The 16,498-nt window shown below is 35.3% G+C and overlaps 5 non-coding genes across 5 annotated transcripts; all 5 read left to right on the forward strand.

Moving 5' to 3' along the window:
* The first annotated feature begins 4,895 nt into the window (after nt 1-4,895).
* On the forward strand, nt 4,896-4,967 carry TRNAP-UGG (transfer RNA proline (anticodon UGG)). Its single transcript has one exon. It is a non-coding gene; the product is annotated as a tRNA-Pro (tRNA).
* Nucleotides 4,968-11,497: 6,530 nt separating this feature from the next.
* On the forward strand, nt 11,498-11,569 carry TRNAP-UGG (transfer RNA proline (anticodon UGG)). Its single transcript has one exon. It is a non-coding gene; the product is annotated as a tRNA-Pro (tRNA).
* Nucleotides 11,570-13,697: 2,128 nt separating this feature from the next.
* Nucleotides 13,698-13,769, forward strand: TRNAP-UGG (transfer RNA proline (anticodon UGG)). The gene has a single exon. It is a non-coding gene; the product is annotated as a tRNA-Pro (tRNA).
* A 1,028-nt stretch (nt 13,770-14,797) lies between these two features.
* Nucleotides 14,798-14,869, forward strand: TRNAP-UGG (transfer RNA proline (anticodon UGG)). Its single transcript has one exon. It is a non-coding gene; the product is annotated as a tRNA-Pro (tRNA).
* Nucleotides 14,870-15,897: 1,028 nt separating this feature from the next.
* On the forward strand, nt 15,898-15,969 carry TRNAP-UGG (transfer RNA proline (anticodon UGG)). Its single transcript has one exon. It is a non-coding gene; the product is annotated as a tRNA-Pro (tRNA).
* The last annotated feature ends 529 nt before the right edge of the window (nt 15,970-16,498 follow it).

Raw genomic sequence — 16,498 nt, forward strand, 5'->3', positions numbered from 1 at the left:
ACGTTCGGCTGTGGATTCAAGTTATGGAACCAGGCCAACCTCCCCAAACATTATTTTGCACAAGACTATTTATAATTAATTTCTCCTCTGCACATCTTTACTTTATTTTCAACATGGTGATAGCATGCAGAATATGAGAAAGAAAGTTGAATCCTTCATGTGCTTTTCCAACATATATTTGAACCACAAATTTCTCCTAAACCAACAAAGCCCTCATGAACAATTAAGAAATGAATGGACATTTTAAGTCTTCCCCAGCAATTTGACCAGAAACAGACTCAACTTTGACAACTGTCAATATGATTTATCACCATCGTACATAAACCTCAACTGTTAATTTACCCATACAATGAAAATGATATTGGAAAAACAGATCCTATTGAGGAAATTTAAAATCCTCACTTCAAAACGAAAACTTTGTTTCTATTTTGAGAACACAAACGCTGTCTGGCGCGTTAGTCTGGCAATTTTTTTCCTAAAACCCAACTAATGTAATGGCTCGTTGGTCTAGGGGTATGATTCTCGCTTTGGGTGCGAGAGGTCCCGGGTTTAAATCCCGGACAAGCCCAAGCAATTGGTGTTTTTCTTTTGAAACACGTAGCTTCCAACTGTGTTTAATATAGTCAGCAAAAATCATTTGTAGCAAAACCCTTCAAGTGCTCCACAGAGAAGATGTTGGCATGCCACCATCAATATATATATTTCCTGGTGCTTCTGATATCACCTTTCAAAGCTAACATCTTATATTAATACAAGTTTAGCTTTTACTTAGAATTGTATGAGAGAAATCATAAAAAATGTGTTGTTTTCATTATCAACCATTTAAAATCAATGGTTTATCGTAAGTCATTAATGCAAGTCCTAACTGCTCAGATGACGCTTTTAAGACTGCAAAGTCTTTCTTAAGACTGCAAAATCTTTGTTAACAACAAACAAAGGGGAAAAAAATATATGTTTTGACATACAGAATTCTATTTTTATTCATACTTAGACATGTGCAAATATGTGTTGGAGAGGGTAGGTTTGAATCAAATTCCTTCCAGTACACGCCTGAATGTATCGATGAATAAAACTGTAAAGGTAAATTCAAGGCAGTCGTTACGTTCGGCTGTGGATTCAAGTTATGGAACCAGGCCAACCTCCCCAAACATTATTTTGCACAAGACTATTTATAATTAATTTCTCCTCTGCACATCTTTACTTTATTTTCAACATGGTGATAGCATGCAGAATATGAGAAAGAAAGTTGAATCCTTCATGTGCTTTTCCAACATATATTTGAACCACAAATTTCTCCTAAACCAACAAAGCCCTCATAAACAATTAAGAAATGAATGGAAATTTTAAGTCTTCCCCAGCAATTTGACCAGAAACAGACTCAACTTTGACAACTGTCAATATGATTTATCACCATCGTACATAAACCTCAACTGTTAATTTACCCATACAATGAAAATGATATTGGAAAAACAGATCCTATTGAGGAAATTTAAAATCCTCACTTCAAAACGAAAACTTTGTTTCTATTTTGAGAACACAAACGCTGTCTGGCGCGTTAGTCTGGCAATTTTTTTCCTAAAACCCAACTAATGTAATGGCTCGTTGGTCTAGGGGTGTGATTCTCGCTTTGGGTGCGAGAGGTCCCGGGTTTAAATCCCGGACGAGCCCAAGCAATTGGTGTTTTTCTTTTGAAACACGTAGCTTCCAACTGTGTTTAATATAGTCAGCAAAAATCATTTGTAGCAAAACCCTTCAAGTGCTCCACAGAGAAGATGTTGGCATGCCACCATCAATATATATATTTCCTGGTGCTTCTGATATCACCTTTCAAAGCTAACATCTTATATTAATACAAGTTTAGCTTTTACTTAGAATTGTATGAGAGAAATCATAAAAAATGTGTTGTTTTCATTATCAACCATTTAAAATCAATGGTTTATCGTAAGTCATTAATGCAAGTCCTAACTGCTCAGATGACGCTTTTAAGACTGCAAAGTCTTTCTTAAGACTGCAAAATCTTTGTTAACAACAAACAAAGGGGAAAAAATATATGTTTTGACATACGGAATTCTATTTTTATTCATACTTAGACATGTGCAAATATGTGTTGGAGAGGGTAGGTTTGAATCAAATTCCTTCCAGTACACGCCTGAATGTATCGATGAATAAAACTGTAAAGGTAAATTCAAGGCAGTCGTTACGTTCGGCTGTGGATTCAAGTTATGGAACCAGGCCAACCTCCCCAAACATTATTTTGCACAAGACTATTTATAATTAATTTCTCCTCTGCACATCTTTACTTTATTTTCAACATGGTGATAGCATGCAGAATATGAGAAAGAAAGTTAAATCCTTCATGTGCTTTTCCAACATATATTTGAACCACAAATTTCTCCTAAACCAACAAAGCCCTCATAAACAATTAAGAAATGAATGGACATTTTAAGTCTTCCCCAGCAATTTGACCAGAAACAGACTCAACTTTGACAACTGTCAATATGATTTATCACCATCGTACATAAACCTCAACTGTTAATTTACCCATACAATGAAAATGATATTGGAAAAACAGATCCTATTGAGGAAATTTAAAATCCTCACTTCAAAACGAAAACTTTGTTTCTATTTTGAGAACACAAACGCTGTCTGGCGCGTTAGTCTGGCAATTTTTTTCCTAAAACCCAACTAATGTAATGGCTCGTTGGTCTAGGGGTATGATTCTCGCTTTGGGTGCGAGAGGTCCCGGGTTTAAATCCCGGACAAGCCCAAGCAATTGGTGTTTTTCTTTTGAAACACGTAGCTTCCAACTGTGTTTAATATAGTCAGCAAAAATCATTTGTAGCAAAACCCTTCAAGTGCTCCACAGAGAAGATGTTGGCATGCCACCATCAATATATATATTTCCTGGTGCTTCTGATATCACCTTTCAAAGCTAACATCTTATATTAATACAAGTTTAGCTTTTACTTAGAATTGTATGAGAGAAATCATAAAAAATGTGTTGTTTTCATTATCAACCATTTAAAATCAATGGTTTATCGTAAGTCATTAATGCAAGTCCTAACTGCTCAGATGACGCTTTTAAGACTGCAAAGTCTTTCTTAAGACTGCAAAATCTTTGTTAACAACAAACAAAGGGGAAAAAAATATATGTTTTGACATACGGAATTCTATTTTTATTCATACTTAGACATGTGCAAATATGTGTTGGAGAGGGTAGGTTTGAATCAAATTCCTTCCAGTACACGCCTGAATGTATCGATGAATAAAACTGTGAAGGTAAATTCAAGGCAGTCGTTACGTTCGGCTGTGGATTCAAGTTATGGAACCAGGCCAACCTCCCCAAACATTATTTTGCACAAGACTATTTATAATTAATTTCTCCTCTGCACATCTTTACTTTATTTTCAACATGGTGATAGCATGCAGAATATGAGAAAGAAAGTTGAATCCTTCATGTGCTTTTCCAACATATATTTGAACCACAAATTTCTCCTAAACCAACAAAGCCCTCATGAACAATTAAGAAATGAATGGACATTTTAAGTCTTCCCCAGCAATTTGACCAGAAACAGACTCAACTTTGACAACTGTCAATATGATTTATCACCATCGTACATAAACCTCAACTGTTAATTTACCCATACAATGAAAATGATATTGGAAAAACAGATCCTATTGAGGAAATTTAAAATCCTCACTTCAAAACGAAAACTTTGTTTCTATTTTGAGAACACAAACGCTGTCTGGCGCGTTAGTCTGGCAATTTTTTTCCTAAAACCCAACTAATGTAATGGCTCGTTGGTCTAGGGGTATGATTCTCGCTTTGGGTGCGAGAGGTCCCGGGTTTAAATCCCGGACAAGCCCAAGCAATTGGTGTTTTTCTTTTGAAACACGTAGCTTCCAACTGTGTTTAATATAGTCAGCAAAAATCATTTGTAGCAAAACCCTTCAAGTGCTCCACAGAGAAGATGTTGGCATGCCACCATCAATATATATATTTCCTGGTGCTTCTGATATCACCTTTCAAAGCTAACATCTTATATTAATACAAGTTTAGCTTTTACTTAGAATTGTATGAGAGAAATCATAAAAAATGTGTTGTTTTCATTATCAACCATTTAAAATCAATGGTTTATCGTAAGTCATTAATGCAAGTCCTAACTGCTCAGATGACGCTTTTAAGACTGCAAAGTCTTTCTTAAGACTGCAAAATCTTTGTTAACAACAAACAAAGGGGAAAAAAATATATGTTTTGACATACGGAATTCTATTTTTATTCATACTTAGACATGTGCAAATATGTGTTGGAGAGGGTAGGTTTGAATCAAATTCCTTCCAGTACACGCCTGAATGTATCGATGAATAAAACTGTAAAGGTAAATTCAAGGCAGTCGTTACGTTCGGCTGTGGATTCAAGTTATGGAACCAGGCCAACCTCCCCAAACATTATTTTGCACAAGACTATTTATAATTAATTTCTCCTCTGCACATCTTTACTTTATTTTCAACATGGTGATAGCATGCAGAATATGAGAAAGAAAGTTGAATCCTTCATGTGCTTTTCCAACATATATTTGAACCACAAATTTCTCCTAAACCAACAAAGCCCTCATAAACAATTAAGAAATGAATGGAAATTTTAAGTCTTCCCCAGCAATTTGACCAGAAACAGACTCAACTTTGACAACTGTCAATATGATTTATCACCATCGTACATAAACCTCAACTGTTAATTTACCCATACAATGAAAATGATATTGGAAAAACAGATCCTATTGAGGAAATTTAAAATCCTCACTTCAAAACGAAAACTTTGTTTCTATTTTGAGAACACAAACGCTGTCTGGCGCGTTAGTCTGGCAATTTTTTTCCTAAAACCTAACTAATGTAATGGCTCGTTGGTCTAGGGGTATGATTCTCGCTTTGGGTGCGAGAGGTCCCGGGTTCAAATCCCGGACGAGCCCAAGCAATTGGTGTTTTTCTTTTGAAACACGTAGCTTCCAACTGTGTTTAATATAGTCAGCAAAAATCATTTGTAGCAAAACCCTTCAAGTGCTCCACAGAGAAGATGTTGGCATGCCACCATCAATATATATATATTTCCTGGTGCTTCTGATATCACCTTTCAAAGCTAACATCTTATATTAATACAAGTTTAGCTTTTACTTAGAAATGTATGAGAGAAATCATAAAAAATGTGTTGTTTTCATTATCAACCATTTAAAATCAATGGTTTATCGTAAGTCATTAATGCAAGTCCTAACTGCTCAGATGACGCTTTTAAGACTGCAAAGTCTTTCTTAAGACTGCAAAATCTTTGTTAACAACAAACAAAGGGGAAAAAAATATATGTTTTGACATACGGAATTCTATTTTTATTCATACTTAGACATGTGCAAATATGTGTTGGAGAGGGTAGGTTTGAATCAAATTCCTTCCAGTACACGCCTGAATGTATCGATGAATAAAACTGTGAAGGTAAATTCAAGGCAGTCGTTACGTTCGGCTGTGGATTCAAGTTATGGAACCAGGCCAACCTCCCCAAACATTATTTTGCACAAGACTATTTATAATTAATTTCTCCTCTGCACATCTTTACTTTATTTTCAACATGGTGATAGCATGCAGAATATGAGAAAGAAAGTTAAATCCTTCATGTGCTTTTCCAACTTATATTTGAACCACAAATTTCTCCTAAACCAACAAAGCCCTCATAAACAATTAAGAAATGAATGGACATTTTAAGTCTTCCCCAGCAATTTGACCAGAAACAGACTCAACTTTGACAACTGTCAATATGATTTATCACCATCGTACATAAACCTCAACTGTTAATTTACCCATACAATGAAAATGATATTGGAAAAACAGATCCTATTGAGGAAATTTAAAATCCTCACTTCAAAACGAAAACTTTGTTTCTATTTTGAGAACACAAACGCTGTCTGGCGCGTTAGTCTGGTAATTTTTTTCCTAAAACCCAACTAATGTAATGGCTCGTTGGTCTAGGGGTATGATTCTCGCTTTGGGTGCAAGAGGTCCCGGGTTCAAATCCCGGACGAGCCCAAGCAATTGGTGTTTTTCTTTTGAAACACGTAGCTTCCAACTGTGTTTAATATAGTCAGCAAAAATCATTTGTAGCAAAACCCTTCAAGTGCTCCACAGAGAAGATGTTGGCATGCCACCATCAATATATATATTTCCTGGTGCTTCTGATATCACCTTTCAAAGCTAACATCTTATATTAATACAAGTTTAGCTTTTACTTAGAATTGTATGAGAGAAATCATAAAAAATGTGTTGTTTTCATTATCAACCATTTAAAATCAATGGTTTATCGTAAGTCATTAATGCAAGTCCTAACTGCTCAGATGACGCTTTTAAGACTGCAAAGTCTTTCTTAAGACTGCAAAATCTTTGTTAACAACAAACAAAGGGGAAAAAAATATATGTTTTGACATACGGAATTCTATTTTTATTCATACTTAGACATGTGCAAATATGTGTTGGAGAGGGTAGGTTTGAATCAAATTCCTTCCAGTACACGCCTGAATGTATCGATGAATAAAACTGTGAAGGTAAATTTAAGGCAGTCGTTACGTTCGGCTGTGGATTCAAGTTATGGAACCAGGCCAACCTCCCCAAACATTATTTTGCACAAGACTATTTATAATTAATTTCTCCTCTGCACATCTTTACTTTATTTTCAACATGGTGATAGCATGCAGAATATGAGAAAGAAAGTTGAATCCTTCATGTGCTTTTCCAACATATATTTGAACCACAAATTTCTCCTAAACCAACAAAGCCCTCATAAACAATTAAGAAATGAATGGACATTTTAAGTCTTCCCCAGCAATTTGACCAGAAACAGACTCAACTTTGACAACTGTCAATATGATTTATCACCATCGTACAAAAACCTCAACTGTTAATTTATCCATACAATGAAAATGATATTGGAAAAACAGATCCTATTGAGGAAATTTAAAATCCTCACTTCAAAACGAAAACTTTGTTTCTATTTTGAGAACACAAACGCTGTCTGGCGCGTTAGTCTGGTAATTTTTTTCCTAAAACCCAACTAACGTAATGGCTTGTTGGTCTAGGGGTATGATTCTCGCTTTGGGTGCGAGAGGTCCCGGGTTCAAATCCCGGACGAGCCCAAGCAATTGGTGTTTTTCTTTTGAAACACGTAGCTTCCAACTGTGTTTAATATAGTCAGCAAAAATCATTTGTAGCAAAACCCTTCAAGTGCTCCACAGAGAAGATGTTGGCATGCCACCATCAATATATATATTTCCTGGTGCTTCTGATATCACCTTTCAAAGCTAACATCTTATATTAATACAAGTTTAGCTTTTACTTAGAATTGTATGAGAGAAATCATAAAAAATGTGTTGTTTTCATTATCAACCATTTAAAATCAATGGTTTATCGTAAGTCATTAATGCAAGTCCTAACTGCTCAGATGACGCTTTTAAGACTGCAAAGTCTTTCTTAAGACTGCAAAATCTTTGTTAACAACAAACAAAGGGGAAAAAAATATATGTTTTGACATACGGAATTCTATTTTTATTCATACTTAGACATGTGCAAATATGTGTTGGAGAGGGTAGGTTTGAATCAAATTCCTTCCAGTACACGCCTGAATGTATCGATGAATAAAACTGTGAAGGTAAATTTAAGGCAGTCGTTACGTTCGGCTGTGGATTCAAGTTATGGAACCAGGCCAACCTCCCCAAACATTATTTTGCACAAGACTATTTATAATTAATTTCTCCTCTGCACATCTTTACTTTATTTTCAACATGGTGATAGCATGCAGAATATGAGAAAGAAAGTTGAATCCTTCATGTGCTTTTCCAACATATATTTGAACCACAAATTTCTCCTAAACCAACAAAGCCCTCATAAACAATTAAGAAATGAATGGACATTTTAAGTCTTCCCCAGCAATTTGACCAGAAACAGACTCAACTTTGACAACTGTCAATATGATTTATCACCATCGTACATAAACCTCAACTGTTAATTTACCCATACAATGAAAATGATATTGGAAAAACAGATCCTATTGAGGAAATTTAAAATCCTCACTTCAAAACGAAAACTTTGTTTCTATTTTGAGAACACAAACGCTGTCTGGCGCGTTAGTCTGGCAATTTTTTTCCTAAAACCCAACTAATGTAATGGCTCGTTGGTCTAGGGGTATGATTCTCGCTTTGGGTGCGAGAGGTCCTGGGTTCAAATCCCGGACGAGCCCAAGCAATTGGTGTTTTTCTTTTGAAACACGTAGCTTCCAACTGTGTTTAATATAGTCAGCAAAAATCATTTGTAGAAAAACCCTTCAAGTGCTCCACAGAGAAGATGTTGGCATGCCACCATCAATATATATATTTCCTGGTGCTTCTGATATCACCTTTCAAAGCTAACATCTTATATTAATACAAGTTTAGCTTTTACTTAGAATTGTATGAGAGAAATGATAAAAAATGTGTTGTTTTCATTATCAACCATTTAAAATCAATGGTTTATCGTAAGTCATTAATGCAAGTCCTAACTGCTCAGATGACGCTTTTAAGAATGCAAAGTCTTTCTTAAGACTGCAAAATCTTTGTTAACAACAAACAAAGGGGAAAAAAATATATGTTTTGACATACGGAATTCTATTTTTATTCATACTTAGACATGTGCAAATATGTGTTGGAGAGGGTAGGTTTGAATCAAATTCCTTCCAGTACACGCCTGAATGTATCGATGAATAAAACTGTGAAGGTAAATTTAAGGCAGTCGTTACGTTCGGCTGTGGATTCAAGTTATGGAACCAGGCCAACCTCCCCAAACATTATTTTGCACAAGACTATTTATAATTAATTTCTCCTCTGCACATCTTTACTTTATTTTCAACATGGTGATAGCATGCAGAATATGAGAAAGAAAGTTGAATCCTTCATGTGCTTTTCCAACATATATTTGAACCACAAATTTCTCCTAAACCAACAAAGCCCTCATAAACAATTAAGAAATGAATGGACATTTTAAGTCTTCCCCAGCAATTTGACCAGAAACAGACTCAACTTTGACAACTGTCAATATGATTTATCACCATCGTACAAAAACCTCAACTGTTAATTTATCCATACAATGAAAATGATATTGGAAAAACAGATCCTATTGAGGAAATTTAAAATCCTCACTTCAAAACGAAAACTTTGTTTCTATTTTGAGAACACAAACGCTGTCTGGCGCGTTAGTCTGGTAATTTTTTTCCTAAAACCCAACTAACGTAATGGCTTGTTGGTCTAGGGGTATGATTCTCGCTTTGGGTGCGAGAGGTCCCGGGTTCAAATCCCGGACGAGCCCAAGCAATTGGTGTTTTTCTTTTGAAACACGTAGCTTCCAACTGTGTTTAATATAGTCAGCAAAAATCATTTGTAGCAAAACCCTTCAAGTGCTCCACAGAGAAGATGTTGGCATGCCACCATCAATATATATATTTCCTGGTGCTTCTGATATCACCTTTCAAAGCTAACATCTTATATTAATACAAGTTTAGCTTTTACTTAGAATTGTATGAGAGAAATCATAAAAAATGTGTTGTTTTCATTATCAACCATTTAAAATCAATGGTTTATCGTAAGTCATTAATGCAAGTCCTAACTGCTCAGATGACGCTTTTAAGACTGCAAAGTCTTTCTTAAGACTGCAAAATCTTTGTTAACAACAAACAAAGGGGAAAAAAATATATGTTTTGACATACGGAATTCTATTTTTATTCATACTTAGACATGTGCAAATATGTGTTGGAGAGGGTAGGTTTGAATCAAATTCCTTCCAGTACACGCCTGAATGTATCGATGAATAAAACTGTAAAGGTAAATTCAAGGCAGTCGTTACGTTCGGCTGTGGATTCAAGTTATGGAACCAGGCCATCCTCCCCAAACATTATTTTGCACAAGACTATTTATAATTAATTTCTCCTATGCACATCTTTACTTTATTTTCAACATGGTGATAGCATGCAGAATATGAGAAAGAAAGTTGAATCCTTCATGTGCTTTTCCAACATATATTTGAACCACAAATTTCTCCTAAACCAACAAAGCCCTCATAAACAATTAAGAAATGAATGGACATTTTAAGTCTTCCCCAGCAATTTGACCAGAAACAGACTCAACTTTGACAACTGTCAATATGATTTATCACCATCGTACATAAACCTCAACTGTTAATTTACCCATACAATGAAAATGATATTGGAAAAACAGATCCTATTGAGGAAATTTAAAATCCTCACTTCAAAACGAAAACTTTGTTTCTATTTTGAGAACACAAACGCTGTCTGGCGCGTTAGTCTGGTAATTTTTTTCCTAAAACCCAACTAATGTAATGGCTCGTTGGTCTAGGGGTATGATTCTCGCTTTGGGTGCGAGAGGTCCCGGGTTCAAATCCCGGACGAGCTCAAGCAATTGGTGTTTTTGTTTTGAAACACGTAGCTTCCAACTGTGTTTAATATAGTCAGCAAAAATCATTTGTAGCAAAACCCTTCAAGTGCTCCACAGAGAAGATGTTGGCATGCCACCATCAATATATATATTTCCTGGTGCTTCTGATATCACCTTTCAAAGCTAACATCTTATATTAATACAAGTTTAGCTTTTACTTAGAATTGTATGAGAGAAATCATAAAAAATGTGTTGTTTTCATTATCAACCATTTAAAATCAATGGTTTATCGTAAGTCATTAATGCAAGTCCTAACTGCTCAGATGACGCTTTTAAGACTGCAAAGTCTTTCTTAAGACTGCAAAATCTTTGTTAACAACAAACAAAGGGGAAAAAAATATATGTTTTGACATACAGAATTCTATTTTTATTCATACTTAGACATGTGCAAATATGTGTTGGAGAGGGTAGGTTTGAATCAAATTCCTTCCAGTACACGCCTGAATGTATCGATGAATAAAACTGTGAAGGTAAATTTAAGGCAGTCGTTACGTTCGGCTGTGGATTCAAGTTATGGAACCAGGCCATCCTCCCCAAACATTATTTTGCACAAGACTATTTATAATTAATTTCTCCTATGCACATCTTTACTTTATTTTCAACATGGTGATAGCATGCAGAATATGAGAAAGAAAGTTGAATCCTTCATGTGCTTTTCCAACATATATTTGAACCACAAATTTCTCCTAAACCAACAAAGCCCTCATAAACAATTAAGAAATGAATGGACATTTTAAGTCTTCCCCAGCAATTTGACCAGAAACAGACTCAACTTTGACAACTGTCAATATGATTTATCACCATCGTACATAAACCTCAACTGTTAATTTACCCATACAATGAAAATGATATTGGAAAAACAGATCCTATTGAGGAAATTTAAAATCCTCACTTCAAAACGAAAACTTTGTTTCTATTTTGAGAACACAAACGCTGTCTGGCGCGTTAGTCTGGTAATTTTTTTCCTAAAACCCAACTAATGTAATGGCTCGTTGGTCTAGGGGTATGATTCTCGCTTTGGGTGCGAGAGGTCCCGGGTTCAAATCCCGGACGAGCCCAAGCAATTGGTGTTTTTCTTTTGAAACACGTAGCTTCCAACTGTGTTTAATATAGTCAGCAAAAATCATTTGTAGCAAAACCCTTCAAGTGCTCCACAGAGAAGATGTTGGCATGCCACCATCAATATATATATTTCCTGGTGCTTCTGATATCACCTTTCAAAGCTAACATCTTATATTAATACAAGTTTAGCTTTTACTTAGAATTGTATGAGAGAAATCATAAAAAATGTGTTGTTTTCATTATCAACCATTTAAAATCAATGGTTTATCGTAAGTCATTAATGCAAGTCCTAACTGCTCAGATGACGCTTTTAAGACTGCAAAGTCTTTCTTAAGACTGCAAAATCTTTGTTAACAACAAACAAAGGGGAAAAAAATATATGTTTTGACATACGGAATTCTATTTTTATTCATACTTAGACATGTGCAAATATGTGTTGGAGAGGGTAGGTTTGAATCAAATTCCTTCCAGTACACGCCTGAATGTATCGATGAATAAAACTGTAAAGGTAAATTCAAGGCAGTCGTTACGTTCGGCTGTGGATTCAAGTTATGGAACCAGGCCATCCTCCCCAAACATTATTTTGCACAAGACTATTTATAATTAATTTCTCCTATGCACATCTTTACTTTATTTTCAACATGGTGATAGCATGCAGAATATGAGAAAGAAAGTTGAATCCTTCATGTGCTTTTCCAACATATATTTGAACCACAAATTTCTCCTAAACCAACAAAGCCCTCATAAACAATTAAGAAATGAATGGACATTTTAAGTCTTCCCCAGCAATTTGACCAGAAACAGACTCAACTTTGACAACTGTCAATATGATTTATCACCATCGTACATAAACCTCAACTGTTAATTTACCCATACAATGAAAATGATATTGGAAAAACAGATCCTATTGAGGAAATTTAAAATCCTCACTTCAAAACGAAAACTTTGTTTCTATTTTGAGAACACAAACGCTGTCTGGCGCGTTAGTCTGGTAATTTTTTTCCTAAAACCCAACTAATGTAATGGCTCGTTGGTCTAGGGGTATGATTCTCGCTTTGGGTGCGAGAGGTCCCGGGTTCAAATCCCGGACGAGCTCAAGCAATTGGTGTTTTTGTTTTGAAACACGTAGCTTCCAACTGTGTTTAATATAGTCAGCAAAAATCATTTGTAGCAAAACCCTTCAAGTGCTCCACAGAGAAGATGTTGGCATGCCACCATCAATATATATATTTCCTGGTGCTTCTGATATCACCTTTCAAAGCTAACATCTTATATTAATACAAGTTTAGCTTTTACTTAGAATTGTATGAGAGAAATCATAAAAAATGTGTTGTTTTCATTATCAACCATTTAAAATCAATGGTTTATCGTAAGTCATTAATGCAAGTCCTAACTGCTCAGATGACGCTTTTAAGACTGCAAAGTCTTTCTTAAGACTGCAAAATCTTTGTTAACAACAAACAAAGGGGAAAAAAATATATGTTTTGACATACAGAATTCTATTTTTATTCATACTTAGACATGTGCAAATATGTGTTGGAGAGGGTAGGTTTGAATCAAATTCCTTCCAGTACACGCCTGAATGTATCGATGAATAAAACTGTGAAGGTAAATTTAAGGCAGTCGTTACGTTCGGCTGTGGATTCAAGTTATGGAACCAGGCCATCCTCCCCAAACATTATTTTGCACAAGACTATTTATAATTAATTTCTCCTATGCACATCTTTACTTTATTTTCAACATGGTGATAGCATGCAGAATATGAGAAAGAAAGTTGAATCCTTCATGTGCTTTTCCAACATATATTTGAACCACAAATTTCTCCTAAACCAACAAAGCCCTCATAAACAATTAAGAAATGAATGGACATTTTAAGTCTTCCCCAGCAATTTGACCAGAAACAGACTCAACTTTGACAACTGTCAATATGATTTATCACCATCGTACATAAACCTCAACTGTTAATTTACCCATACAATGAAAATGATATTGGAAAAACAGATCCTATTGAGGAAATTTAAAATCCTCACTTCAAAACGAAAACTTTGTTTCTATTTTGAGAACACAAACGCTGTCTGGCGCGTTAGTCTGGTAATTTTTTTCCTAAAACCCAACTAATGTAATGGCTCGTTGGTCTAGGGGTATGATTCTCGCTTTGGGTGCGAGAGGTCCCGGGTTCAAATCCCGGACGAGCCCAAGCAATTGGTGTTTTTGTTTTGAAACACGTAGCTTCCAACTGTGTTTAATATAGTCAGCAAAAATCATTTGTAGCAAAACCCTTCAAGTGCTCCACAGAGAAGATGTTGGCATGCCACCATCAATATATATATTTCCTGGTGCTTCTGATATCACCTTTCAAAGCTAACATCTTATATTAATACAAGTTTAGCTTTTACTTAGAATTGTATGAGAGAAATCATAAAAAATGTGTTGTTTTCATTATCAACCATTTAAAATCAATGGTTTATCGTAAGTCATTAATGCAAGTCCTAACTGCTCAGATGACGCTTTTAAGACTGCAAAGTCTTTCTTAAGACTGCAAAATCTTTGTTAACAACAAACAAAGGGGAAAAAAATATATGTTTTGACATACGGAATTCTATTTTTATTCATACTTAGACATGTGCAAATATGTGTTGGAGAGGGTAGGTTTGAATCAAATTCCTTCCAGTACACGCCTGAATGTATCGATGAATAAAACTGTGAAGGTAAATTTAAGGCAGTCGTTACGTTCGGCTGTGGATTCAAGTTATGGAACCAGGCCAACCTCCCCAAACATTATTTTGCACAAGACTATTTATAATTAATTTCTCCTCTGCACATCTTTACTTTATTTTCAACATGGTGATAGCATGCAGAATATGAGAAAGAAAGTTGAATCCTTCATGTGCTTTTCCAACATATATTTGAACCACAAACTTCTCCTAAACCAACAAAGCCCTCATAAACAATTAAGAAATGAATGGACATTTTAAGTCTTCCCCAGCAATTTGACCAGAAACAGACTCAACTTTGACAACTGTCAATATGATTTATCACCATCGTACATAAACTTCAACTGTTAATTTACCCATACAATGAAAATGATATTGGAAAAACAGATCCTATTGAGGAAATTTAAAATCCTCACTTCAAAACGAAAACTTTGTTTCTATTTTGAGAACACAAACGCTGTCTGGCGCGTTAGTCTGGCAATTTTTTTCCTAAAACCCAACTAATGTAATGGCTCGTTGGTCTAGGGGTATGATTCTCGCTTTGGGTGCGAGAGGTCCCGGGTTCAAATCCCGGACGAGCCCAAGCAATTGGTGTTTTTCTTTTGAAACACGTAGCTTCCAACTGTGTTTAATATAGTCAGCAAAAATCATTTGTAGCAAAACCCTTCAAGTGCTCCACAGAGAAGATGTTGGCATGCCACCATCAATATATATATTTCCTGGTGCTTCTGATATCACCTTTCAAAGCTAACATCTTATATTAATACAAGTTTAGCTTTTACTTAGAATTGTATGAGAGAAATCATAAAAAATGTGTTGTTTTCATTATCAACCATTTAAAATCAATGGTTTATCGTAAGTCATTAATGCAAGTCCTAACTGCTCAGATGACGCTTTTAAGACTGCAAAGTCTTTCTTAAGACTGCAAAATCTTTGTTAACAACAAACAAAGGGGAAAAAAATATATGTTTTGACATACGGAATTCTATTTTTATTCATACTTAGACATGTGCAAATATGTGTTGGAGAGGGTAGGTTTGAATCAAATTCCTTCCAGTACACGCCTGAATGTATCGATGAATAAAACTGTGAAGGTAAATTTAAGGCAGTCGTTACGTTCGGCTGTGGATTCAAGTTATGGAACCAGGCCATCCTCCCCAAACATTATTTTGCACAAGACTATTTATAATTAATTTCTCCTATGCACATCTTTACTTTATTTTCAACATGGTGATAGCATGCAGAATATGAGAAAGAAAGTTGAATCCTTCATGTGCTTTTCCAACATATATTTGAACCACAAACTTCTCCTAAACCAACAAAGCCCTCATAAACAATTAAGAAATGAATGGACATTTTAAGTCTTCCCCAGCAATTTGACCAGAAACAGACTCAACTTTGACAACTGTCAATATGATTTATCACCATCGTACATAAACTTCAACTGTTAATTTACCCATACAATGAAAATGATATTGGAAAAACAGATCCTATTGAGGAAATTTAAAATCCTCACTTCAAAACGAAAACTTTGTTTCTATTTTGAGAACACAAACGCTGTCTGGCGCGTTAGTCTGGCAATTTTTTTCCTAAAGCCCAACTAATGTAATGGCTCGTTGGTCTAGGGGTATGATTCTCGCTTTGGGTGCGAGAGGTCCCGGGTTCAAATCCCGGACGAGCCCAAGCAATTGGTGTTTTTCTTTTGAAACACGTAGCTTCCAACTGTGTTTAATATAGTCAGCAAAAATCATTTGTAGCAAAACCCTTCAAGTGCTCCACAGAGAAGATGTTGGCATGCCACCATCAATATATATATTTCCTGGTGCTTCTGATATCACCTTTCAAAGCTAACATCTTATATTAATACAAGTTTAGCTTTTACTTAGAATTGTATGAGAGAAATCATAAAAAATGTGTTGTTTTCATTATCAACCATTTAAAATCAATGGTTTATCGTAAGTCATTAATGCAAGTCCTAACTGCTCAGATGACGCTTTTAAGACTGCAAAGTCTTTCTTAAGACTGCAAAATCTTTGTTAACAACAAACAAAGGGGAAAAAAATATATGTTTTGACATACGGAATTCTATTTTTATTCATACTTAGACATGTGCAAATATGTGTTGGAGAGGGTAGGTTTGAATCAAATTCCTTCCAGTACACGCCTGAATGTATCGATGAATAAAACTGTGAAGGTAAATTTAAGGCAGTC

The sequence above is a fragment of the Pelobates fuscus genome, chromosome 6 (assembly GCF_036172605.1).
Source record: "Pelobates fuscus isolate aPelFus1 chromosome 6, aPelFus1.pri, whole genome shotgun sequence".
NCBI lineage: Eukaryota > Metazoa > Chordata > Amphibia > Anura > Pelobatidae > Pelobates > Pelobates fuscus.